This window comes from Heterocephalus glaber, unplaced genomic scaffold (genome assembly GCF_053883595.1).
Source record: "Heterocephalus glaber isolate CG9 unplaced genomic scaffold, H.glaber_assembly_v1.0 deba00001446, whole genome shotgun sequence".
Classification (NCBI taxonomy): Eukaryota; Metazoa; Chordata; class Mammalia; order Rodentia; family Bathyergidae; genus Heterocephalus; species Heterocephalus glaber.
The window spans coordinates 6473083-6485812 of NW_028258298.1; the positions used below are offsets into that span (position 1 = coordinate 6473083).

General features: G+C 40.0%; 1 protein-coding gene and 1 non-coding gene across 3 annotated transcripts in view; one reads left to right on the forward strand and one right to left on the reverse strand.

The window, feature by feature from the left end:
- Barx2 (BARX homeobox 2) overlaps positions 1-12730 on the reverse strand; it is an 82340-nt gene that overhangs the window by 38998 nt on the left and 30612 nt on the right. The window lies entirely within an intron of this gene.
- On the forward strand, positions 1299-1603 carry LOC147827420 (signal recognition particle RNA). Its single transcript, XR_015452420.1, has one exon.

Below are 12730 nucleotides of genomic sequence, written 5' to 3' on the forward strand. Positions count from 1 at the left end.
TACTATAGTTTAGGTTGTGAATACCCCTCTTCTTTCTTTCTCTTTCCTGCCCAGCTGCCCCAAAGTAAGCAGTTTCCTCTGCCATGTGTTTCCACCATCATGAACTGTACCATTATAAGCCAACCAATCATGTGCTGATGCTGTGAGCCAAAATAAGCCTTTCCTCTTCATAAACTGTTTAACCTCAGGTATTTTGTCACAGTGATGACAAGTTAACACAGTGCATTTAACATTTTATTTGATCCTTGTAACAGTGTCCTATCAGTACCTACATATTATAGATGAACCTATGAAGCCCCAGGGAGGTTAGACAACTAGCACACATTAGGTTAAGAGCCAAAGTTTTGTGAAGAGAAAGATAAGTAAATTAGAGGATCAATCCAGTAATTGCAATATTCAACTAACAAAAGACCAAAAAAGAAAAAAAGGAAGGGAAAAAACAATAAATTAAGGAGTTATAATAAAATATTCCCAAACTGAAGAAGAATGGGACAGAAGTACCAGATGCCCTTAACAATGACAGAAAAAAGACTCATTACAGCGCACTATTATTCTAAAATGTCAAAAAACTGAGTAAAGAAATAAAGACCTACAAGTTTCCAAGGGTCCTGGGTGGAGAGACACAAACCAGGCCATATGCACTTTGGATATCATAATAAAGGCATCATAAAAAAACAATTACTGGTAAAAATTTCTCTAAGGCAGAATTTAACTTTTAATAGCTCTTCCAAAGTTGCCACTTTGACGAATGGATGGTAATTACTCCATCAAATATACTTCCTTGTTACTGTAGTTACTTGCAAAAAAGAAAAACATGTCTATTTTCTAGTCAGCTTGACAACCAAAGCCCTGGAGTATATATGTGGAAGTGGAGGTTCTAGAACAAAGTATTTAAGAGTTGTACTTGAGGCTTTTTAAAAAATTGAAGAATTCACTAAAAGCAAATACTTGGGTCCAGGTTTTAGTAGCATGCCTAGGCTAATCAATAGAATACATGAACTATCTCTCACGTTCTTAATTACACACAAGTCAGAGGAAGGTAAGCAGGAAAGAAAACATTATTCCCTCCCCCAGAGAGAGCATTAAATTCTGGAGTATGCTGTCTTTTGAGGCAAGGAAGTAATTCCACTATATTTTAATTTTTTAAAGGTAAATTATTAAAGGGAGAGACCGGTTGCTCAAAATATCTCTAAGAGCACTTGTGTCATCAGCCTGGTGTCTCCTGGCTTGTGCCTAAGTCACTCCACATTCTGGATGGTGAATCCAACACTCCCTTTATTAGCATGAGAGCAACAAAGGCCTGACATGATGGTGTGCTCCTGTAGGTAGTCCCTACTCGGGAGGCTGAGGTGGGAGGATCACTTGAGCCCAGAAGTCCTGGATTGCAGTACGCTATGCAGATCAAGGGTCCACACTAGGCTGGACATCAATATGGTGGCCTCCTGGGAACCATGCACCACCAGGTTGCCAAAGGAAGGGTGAACCGGCCCAGGTTGGAAATGTAGCAGGTCAAAACTCCTGTGCTGAGAGCAGCAAAGGTCACTGCACCAATCTCTTAGGGTTTCATGTTCAATATATGCTGAGTGTTTAAATGAAAACCCTTGTAATATACAGTCAAAAATGCTGAGTCTGGAACTCAGAATAGACATATGGTGTCTTAGGGAGCTTGCAGTCCATATATAGAGAAAGAAAAGAAATAATCCAATAAACACATATTTAAATAGAGATTCACAACTTGGGACATGCACCATAAAAGAGATTGCTGGTTTGGTTAATTGTCCCACAAAGGCCAGCATGTTAAAGGCTTGGGGCAGGTGGGCTATAGGGGGTTGGCAGAGCCTTGTCTTTTGGAGATTCTTAGGTCACTGTGGGAGTGGCCTTGAAAGGGACTGTGGGATCCCAGTCCCTTTCTCTTTCTCAATTTTACTTCCCAGCCACAAGGTGAGTGATTTCATTCTAAGCACATGCTCCCAACCTGATGTGCTGTCTCACCACAGAGCATCAATGGATCAACCCAGGAACTGCAGTGGGTTTCACCAGTTCTGGACTGAAACTTCAAAAATCGTGAGCCAAAATTAACACAACCAAACTCTAAGCCTTTTGTCTTTATAGGTTGATTATTTCAGGAATTGTGCAATAGTGAGAGAAAATTGACTAACAGAGATAAATAAGGTTGAGTGACAGAGATTGATTCTATACCTGATTGAGGTTTGAGGGGTTGGGAGGTGAAGATAGATCTTTGAAGGTTAAGGAGAAGCAGCTAGAGAAAAACTATTCCAGATAATACAACAGCATATGTAAAGGACCAGCAATACAGAAAGACCTGGTATATCCTAGGAAAAGCAAGGAGGATGTGATGAACACAAAAGGAGCTACGAGAGCCAGGCAGGGGTCTGGTCATGCAAGATCAGCCTGATGTTGCGAGCCCTACATGTTGCTTCCGTTACCCATACTCAGACTGGCTCAGTGCTATCTTCCAGAGCATGTTAGGGGCCTTGGTTCAAATTTCATTATTTCTTTCGAATATTTTTATCTAAAATTTATCTAGAAATAGAAAAACTATTCTTATCAAATCTTCTATGTCACACACAAAAGTATTATGCTTTATGACATAATCAAGACTTTCAAAGCTTGGAATGGGCTAAATCAACAGATCTAAATATATCTTCCAATGGCTTTGGGTTACAATGCAGTCTCTGGCATGGCCTCCAAAGTTCTGCCCACCTCTCCATCTTCTTCACTCATCATTGAACACACTCTTCTGGTCAAGCTTTCAGTCATCCAGATACCCCAGGCCTCCCCATACCCTGTGCACTTGCATGTGTTCTGTTTACCTGGTTCTCTTTCTTCACCTGGTTAGCTTTTCTTCCTGTCCCAAGTTTTAACCAGGACACCAAATCCTCCAGAAATATTTATCTGACCCACTTCTTACCCTCTTCCATCAAAATTAGGGGTAAATGCTCTCCTTTTGCTCATGCATTTCCATTATATCACTTTAGCAATTACTATTTTTGTGTATGTATCTTTCCTACTGAAATGAACTTGAATTTAAAAGCCCAAAGCAGTAACTATTTCCAAAGCTGCAACTTAGAAATACCATCTAGGGGCCGGGGATTTAGCTCAGTGGTTCTGGCGCCTGCCTCACAAGTGCAAGGTCCCGAGTTCGATCCCCGGTAACAACAACAACAAAAAAAACCACCTAGATGTGGGATGAGACTCAAGATTTTTACCAAATGAGTAAATCCATTAAATAAGTATATTACATAGATAACATTTAACAGTTGCTTGTAGAGTGGGAATAGGAATGGGTGGAAGGTAAGGCTGACTATTGTTCAAAAAGAGCTAACTCAAGTGGAGGCTTTGTTAACAGAAGGGCAAAACACAGACTGTACAAAGAGTGGTGGGTACAATTGTTGGAGCCAGGATTTTCACAAGATTTGACTCTAATGAAGAGGGTACTAAGACCAGAGTGAGTTTTAGATATGGTGTCATCTCAGATATTGCTATAGGAACTAGCTTTTAACTTTCCAGAGTGGAAAAGGCTGGTCTTATTCGCTAGTATTCCTAGTAAGTAGCATCATCCACAAAATGGATGCTTAGACAGATGCGGTGGCACATACCTATAATCACACCTATTTGGTAGACTGACACAGGAAGATCACTAGTTCAACACCAGCTTGGACAATTTAGCCAGACCCTGTGTCAAAATAAAATTTTAAAGAGTTAGGGATAGATCTCAAGGTCAGAACAGTTGCCTAGCATGTATGAACCCCTGAGTTTGATCTCCATTAGTGCAGAAAACAAAAACAAGAAACAGATGTTTGACTTAGGCTTACTGAATATGTTTGACTTAGGCTTACTGAATATGTTTGAAGAACATGTATGGAGTTTGGTCTAATATAAATGTGCAGGGGAGTGAGCTGTCCTGCCTTCAGCAAAGGCTGGCAAACACCATTACACTCTGTGAAGAAAGATCCTACAGCATGTGGGAGGTCAAACAAAGTGACTTTTCAGGTTTTATCCTGCAATCTCTGGTCATAGTCCACCATGAAAAGCAGGCTGCCCTAAAAACTGAAAGCTTTTCCTCTATAGTTAGAAACAAGACAAGAATGTCCATTCCCACCATTTCTGTACAATACTCAAAACTTTAACCAGAGCAAGAAGGCAAGAGAAATCAATAAAAGGGATACATATAGAAAAGGAAGAAGCCAAACTATCATTATTTGGAGATGACACGATCCTCTACAGACTCTTAGCACTAATAAATTCAACAATGTGATGGGACATAAAAGTCACACAAAAATCAATAGTGTACACCAATAATGAAGCTACCAAAAAAAAAAAAAAACCAGGAAAATAAAACCATACACAACACAATAGCCTTGAAAAAAATTAAATTCTTGGAAATTGACCTAACCAAGGAAGTGAAAGACCTCTATAATGAAAAGTACTGTAAGAAGATTGAAGGAGATCAAAGAGGACATTAGAAAATGGAAGGATGTCACCTGTTCCTGGATAGAAAGAACCAATATTGTCAAAATGGCCATACTTCTAAAACTGATACATGGATTTAGTACAAACCCAATCAAAATACCAATAACATTCCTCATAGACTACAGAAAACAATATTAAAATTCACATGGTACCCAAAGAGACCCAGAATAGCAAAAACAATCCTAGGCAATAAGAGCAAAGCAGGAGACTTAACAATCTCATATTTCAAGTTATAATACAAACCTACAGTGAGCTTTTTTAAAAAGCAGCATGGTACTACCACAAAAACGGACATGTGAAATAATGGAACAGATTAGTGGGATGCAGAAACAATCCCAGGCACATTCAGCCACTTGGTCTTTGACAAAGGGGCCAAAATATAATCTGGAGTAAAGATAGCCTCTTTAGCAAATGGTGCTGGGAAAACTGGCTATCCACATTCAGAAGATTGAATCTAGACACATATCTCTCACCATGTACTAAACTGAAATCAAAATGAATCAAAGATCAAATATTAAAATAGTAACACTTATACTGTTGGAAGATAAAATAAATAGACACTTCTTAGAAGAAGTACAAATGGCCAACAAATACATGGAAAATAATGTTCAACACCGGATAATTAGAGAAATGCAAATTAAAACAACATAGAGACTCCATCTTGCTCCAGAAAGAATGGCTACTATTAAGAAATCAAATAATAACAAATACTGGTGAGGATGCAGAGGAAAAGGTTCCCTTCTACATTGTTGGTGGGGATGTAAACTGGTACAACCATTATGGAAATCAGTGTGGAGATTCCTCAAAAAACTAAAATTAGAAATTCCATTCAACCCAGCTATTCTCCTTTGACAGAGTTTTAAAAAACATCATACTACAGTGATCCATACATACCCATGTTTATAGCAGCACAACTCATAATAGCTAAATCTTGGAAGGGACCTACATGTCCATCAACAAATGAATGGATAAAGAAAAGGATGGAATAAAGAATAAAGAAAACCATGGAATACTATTCTGCCATAGAAAAGGATAAACTTGAGTCACTTATAGGAAAATGGATGCATCTTGAGACTATAATGTTAAGTAAAACATATCACACACACAAGTTAAATACTGCATAACTTCTCTTACATGAGAAACCCAAAGTATAAATAATTTAAAGAGCAAGTGAAAATATAGACAATAAGAAACAAGGAGAGAGATCTTTTGTAAATGGGAAGAGGGACTAGAGATGGAGGGAGAAGGAGGAGAAAAGAAGGAGGAAAAAAAGGATGTGTTATATACATGTACCTACTCCCCACAATGAATGTAATCATTGTATACTACAAATGTACTGATAAAAAATAAAATCTTTAGCAAGTAGACTCCCTCCCTTGAGCTAAGACAGCAAGAGGGGAGAGTTAGAGATCAGTGCCTGCTGAGGCTAGTGAGCCCAACACAGAACGAAGCTGTGTGCACTTTTCCCAGTCCCTTCTGAGACACCGCTCACTGACTCTTGTGTGGTGCTCTGTATGGTCCTCTCTTCTGCATCCTCAAACCCTTCTGCAGCAGTCACTTCTGCTACAGAGGTGCATTACTGCAGTGCAGCTGTTACTCACTCACCTGTTGCACCCACGAGATGGAAGGAAGAGTCCTTGGAAGCAGGAAAGGTGTTTTATCACCTTGGATCTCCAGATATGGCACTGAAGACAGGACAGCCAGGAATAGGAACATGCATTTTGGAGTCAGAACAAAATTTGATTCCAGACTCTGCCACTAACACAGTGGATAACCCTAAAGAAATTAACCTACTTGAGCCCCTTTTTTCTAAACTGTGAAATGAAAACAAAAGTAAAAGCCATGCCATAGGATTACTATAAGAATTCATGAAATTGCCGGGGATGTAGCTCAGTGGCACTGTGCCTGCCTCAAAAGTGCAAGGTCCTATGCTCAATCTCTGGTAACAACAACAACAAAAAGAGTTAATGAGATTTATGTCACTCTTATTAATGAAGAGCTCCTTAAATTTTCCCCTAAAATTATGGCACAAAGGATATTAGATGCATGTGTAGTTACCATGGGTTAGGGCCATTCATTCATTTTTGTTAAGTATCTATTTATGGATTACCACACACAAAGCACTATGCTGTAGGTATAGTACGTAGGTAAAAAAATTTCTTAAACAAAAACCTCTTTGGAGGAGTTCATAATCTAGTAAATAAATTGATAAGTAATATACATAGGTACCTATGAAGTCAAGCAGTCAATTAAATGTGGAACAAAGAATACAGTATATGGGTTCTAGCTGGGAATGGTGGCACACACCTGTTATCCTAGATTCTGGGAGGCTGACCTGGAGGATCACAAGTTCAAGCCCAACCTAGGCAACTTAGCAACTTAGTGAAACCTTGTCTCAAATTTAAAAAAAAATATTAAAAGGGCTGAGATGTTGCTCAGTGTGAAGGCCTTGGGTCCAATCCCCAGGACACACACACATGCATGTGCACGCACACACACATGCACACAAATATAAGAGTCCCAGAAATTCAAAAGAGGGAGTAAAAATCTTTGTGTGGTGTGTTCCATGGAGAATATCTGAACTCAGAGTAACAGAGGGGGCTTTAACTGCCAGAAGGTAGGTAAGCATTGTAGGCAGTGGGAACATGACATATGCTTACACACAAGGAAAGAAAAGTCATGGAAGATAAGCAGAGATTAACGTTAAGATGAAAAACCAAATTTCTTTTCATTTCTTTTGGCTTTTGAAAGTCATCAGCTTCTTCTACATTCTTCTGAGAACCTAAGAAATATGCCTGAGTTTTTCATTCTATCAAATATACTCACTGAATAGTCAAATTTTATCTATCATTGTTCAATTTAAAGTTATATTTGTCTATTAGGAAAGTATTATGCTAGTCCTGGTAATGATGGCCTGAACTAAAAATACTACAGTGAAGAGACAGAAAAAGGAAAAGCTACATGGCTTATGAACATTGATCAGAGGTGCGAATAAAGGGGGCAAATAAAGGATGCTCCAGAGCCCCACACCTGTGCAAGGAGGCAAATGATTATCCCGCTAAATAAACAATGGATGTCCAAAGACAGAGCTCTTTCAGAAGAGGGGTAGAGGAGAGAAGATGAGTCTGGTGTCAGACTTTCAAGTTCTATCATACAAATGTAAACTCACCTCTACCAGAAAATCAACTCAGGATACCTACCTCTATGTGTGGGTGGCTACTCCTGGCATTTAACAAGGGCTGTGTCATTATACTATACAGATGGCTCTTGACTTACAGTGGGGTTATATCCTGATAAAACTATCATAAGTTAAATATATTATAAATTTAAAATGCACTTAACATACACAGCCTACCAAACATCACACCTTTGCCTAACACACTTTAAATGTGCTCAGAACACCTGTATTAGCCTAAAGGTGAGAAAAATCATCTAACTCAAAGCTTATTTTATAGTAATATGTTCAAGATCACACATTATTTATCAGATACTTCACTGAAAGTTAGAACCAAAGTGGTTGAGTGGGTATACTTCCACACAACTACAACTACAGCATCTTAAGTTGAACTATCAAAAGTAAGGGACCTTCTAAAGTTATAATGTCTCAGAACTGACCCATGTCCAGGGAAAGAAATGCTTCTGCCCAAATGCTGTGAGTCTGAGGCCTTAAACCACTCAGAGCATTAAAAGAGATAGAATTTAGCTGCATTAGATGGAAATCTCTCTCAGATCGAGCAATGACCACAGGATGCAAAAGATGGATCAAGAGGATCCATGTATGAATGTATATATAACCCACATATTCTTTGCATACTTCCAAATTGCATTGTTTATGCAGCTGCTCACAAACTCAGCTTCTCTGTTTATTTTCGTCCTTAGAGGAAACAGAGAAGAGAGCTCTGCCTATTAGGCACAGTGAGATCAAAGAGTCCCCTAGCAGCCTGAGAGTGTGCCACTCAGACTTTCCATCTGAGCAGAGATCAAAATGAGGCTGCTGCCTCGGAATGGGTCCCCGACCAGAGCACCTGCAATGGCACCTGTCGGGCTCCTCCTTCCGGTGCTCACACCAAATGCACAGGCTTTGCGTTCCCCTGGGAGTGAAACATGAAATGACACTGAAGCTCTCAAAACAAAAAAGGCATTCCCCACCAGGCTGATTAAGTTAACACTGCTATCAGAGAGTAGGTAGCATCCCTGTTGATCTACCAACCAAGAGGAGAAGGTGGGACTCCAAAACAAAACAAAACAAAATCTCAGAAAGGTCAGCTGACAAACTGATGGTTATCCAGCAATCTGTAAGTGGACTTGGGAAGTAGGCAGATGGCCAACACTTGCTCTCACTCTTGGGCCAAGAGGAAAAAATTTACACCCTCTGTGTTTTCTTTCCCCATCTCTGCTATGTCACCCTCTTAATTGGCTCTAATGACCTGAAGCATGACTCTAGAGTGACATTTATTTCCAGCACCATTTTGGTTGGCACAGGAAACAGGCCTGCCCTTGTAAGCTATCAAATAGTGCATTGTTCATCTCAGTAGCCTGAGGCTTCCCTTGCTGCCCTCTCCAAGCTGAGTGGGCTTTGCTTCAAGATGTGCCAATAGCAATTGGAACTGTAACGAAAAAGGCTGTGTGGTGGCAAGTGCAGCTTTGGGTCCCAGTAGTTCTCCCTTTGGGAAATTTCAGGGTGAAATGGATACTGGATCATCTCTCATGGAATCTTTCATTGAATCTTTATGTAGAGTGAGTTCCCAATCCAGAACCCTAATCCATGTTTGGGGGCTGTGCTTATATCCATTGACTGTCTGCATCCACAGAAAAGGACACATTGCCATTCGATCCAAATTCCAGTTGAAATTAAAGTGACCAAGGCCTGTCTGTCTCAGCAAGAAAGAGGGTGAGGGCTAAGCCTCTGCTTTCCCACCCAGGCACTGTCTGCTCCACTTAAAATCTACAGCAGGAAATGCCAGCCTTTTGTTTGGTAAACATCAAATGGATAGTGAGCTGGGGAAGGTGGTACCATCACCACTGGTGAGGAAGTACGCTGAGTGAAGACTGTGGTCAAAGAGTGTAGAACACCTTGAAAAATGGGGGACTGAGGGTGAAGGCTGAGAAACCAGGAACGGCCTCAAGGAGGAGCTGGAAATAACATTCAGAGAAAGATCCAGACTTCATATAAGCCTATAAAGGTGATCCAATGCAGGGGATCACCCAATGCCTGTGATTAAAATTAAATTTCCAATACTGCCTTCCTATATCCACTTCCATTTCATCCACCACCTTGTCTCTGTAGGCAAGAAGTCAGGGAAAGGAACAGACAATGTCTAATAGATGACTAACAGTGACTATTCTTCCAAACTGCCAACTCCTGACAAAGAAGCTTGAAGGAGTGTGGAAAAGCCATTGAAGCTGGGAGCTGTGGACAGCAATCAAGCTGCAGGAGAAGCAGGGGCCTGTGAGAGTTCCCATAGTTCCATCATACAGCCACTTCTCCAAACATGCATTTGCACAGAGAAAAGATTTGTAAGTAGCAGTTTACTTACTACTACTACTTGGCTCTTTGCTGGGTCTACTCACTTTCTTCCCGGAACATCTTAAGTGTTGATAGACCTTAAGCTCCTTGAGGACAAGGACTCGACTCACGGGCTTTTTGTGGTTCTGTTTGTTTTGGATCTCATGGGGGTTGTGTGGTAGTTGTTTCGGATCTCCTTCAGTGTCTACAATGGTATCCCACACACTTCAGGCATTCAGTTAGCAGTTGTCCACTGACTCTCGAGCTCTCCTGTTGAGAGCTTATTGGGACCTTCAGACAAACGGTTAACCCTCTGACCACTGGTAGCTCCTCAGTATTTACAAATATAGTGAAATGATTTCACAAATAGCTCATTTCTCTCTTTACAAAATCCTATAAATAAAAGGACACTATTATTAGCCTTTTTTATAGATGGGGAAATTGTGACATTCCAATATGAAATAGCTGCCTAGTTGTGCCTGAACTTTTACATTCACTCACTTATTCATCCAGACAGCTGTTGGATGTGTAAATATACTAATATGTGACACCTGGTAGTCTACATACATATTTGCTCCTTTAGCCACCATAACAATCCTGTGTAGCGGGCATTCATATGCCTTTTTTAGAGATGGGAAAACAAGCATTCAGAAACTAAGTAATGTGCCCAAGTTAACACACTAAGATTCAAACACACTAGTATTCAAAACAGGTCAGTGTCTCCAAAGCTATTATTAATAATATATTAATATATAATCTATAATAAGCTATTATTAATAATATACAGCAATGCCTCTCAAGGAGACCGTGAGACAGAGCCAGGCTGAAAAGCCAAACTTCACAGCGCCACAGAGAGTTATTTCATTTCATCTCACAGTGCAGCGATCTGTACTTGTTTACACACTTCTTCATAAAGCTATCTATGGCTCCTGCATATTTGTTTTTTACTTTCAAAAAGTATTGTCAACCACCTATGCTAGAAATTTTAGTTTATTTCTTTAAATGCTCACTCTTCCCATTACAGGCACATTTTGGTTAAATGGGCCAAATGTGTATTAACCGCTCTGCATAAGCTGCAGGCTAGAGTCAGTTACTTTTTTTTTACTTTTATTGGTACATGTTTGCAGTACATAATGATTACATTCACTGTAGGGAATTGGATATGTACACAGTTACTCTTTCTTAACTCTACATATCATATGTCAATCTATAATCAATAGTCTCTAACCACAAACATGCATGATCAAATTATTGACACCTGAAATATTTTGTAATCATTTAAAGAAATGAATCCACTTCATTTCAAGCTGGATTTCAACACCTCTGGTCTTCCCTAGGACCCTTATCATCCATTATCCAACTTCTTCAAGACCTCAATCTCTCTACTTTCCTTTAAGCCTAAAGCCAGGTGTTCACCATTCTGCCATACTAAAAATGTGTATGGTTGACCTATCCATCTCCAATAAATTCTCTCTTTCCTACTCTAGCCAAGTTTCTTGCAAGACAGTATTATCTCTTTCTTATTCACCATTAACTCCTAAATGGATGCCAATGTTAATTTGTCCCAACCATTCCAATGAAAATGATATGCCAAGTAACAACCATTTCCAGATCCAGGCAATGCATCTAAGTGTGGATCATGACTGTGCATTCCTCACAAGCTCCTAGATGCTGCTGGCACTGCAGGATGTGCCCATGGACCACACTTTGAGTAGCACTGCTTTGAACACTTTCAGTCTTTGTTCACCTGGGTCCCTCTGTTTCAATTAATATCACTAATGCTTATTTCTTCAAAATTTTCTTCACACTCTTATCTGATTTTTCTTTTATCTTTCTGGCTGGTATCTTGCTTAGGTTTCTAGAATCTCTCCTTCTTGTCAAATGTTGGGATTCCTAGGGCTCCACTGGTGGCCCAATGTGGGCCCACTGTTGGCCCTAGTTCATCACCTCTTGCCTGGGTAATGGCAAAAGCCTCCTATGGGATTCTCCTGCTGTCAGTCTTGTCTTTTTCAGTCATCCTCCACAATGACTTTCCCCGAATCCAATTATGCTATTCCCTTGCTTAAGCCCAATTCTGTTATTCCCTTGCTTAAACCCATTTGGGTTATTCTACAGGTTCTCTAGCACCCATGGAATAAAACCTTCATGGCAGGGCCCCTTCTTTTCCAATCTCACTTCTCAAAACTTTCTCTTTAGACTTTACATTTTATTAACATTGACCTGCCCATAGTTCCCAAACATATGCAATACTGTTTCAAGCCACTTTATCTTTGGTCATATTGTTCCCTCTTTTCAGAATGTCCCTAGCCTCACCCCAGGAGTCTCATTCTCCTAGCTAATTCTTATTTGTCCTTAAAGATTCCACTCAGGTTTTCTCATCCAAAAAACATTCCCTAGCCACTTCCTGCTCCCTCTGGCACAGAGTGGGTTAAATCCCTTCCTTGTGCTCCCACAGTGCTCTATGCTTATTACCTCTTTTACAACATGCTCCAGCATATTTCAATGGATTTCTAATACATTTGTGTCCCTTTACTAGTCAGCAGTCTCTTTGAGGGAATAATTCATCTTGATAGCTGCTCCTTCAACCTGGTAACCTTGAGTCTAGTGCTCCCTCAACACTAGACCCAATGAATGTATTCAGAGCTGACCTAAGCCTCTATCTCTCCTCTCCCAATTGCAGGTACTTATAAGATGAATCAGAAGTATCCTGGGAAAGGGGATGGGGACGAG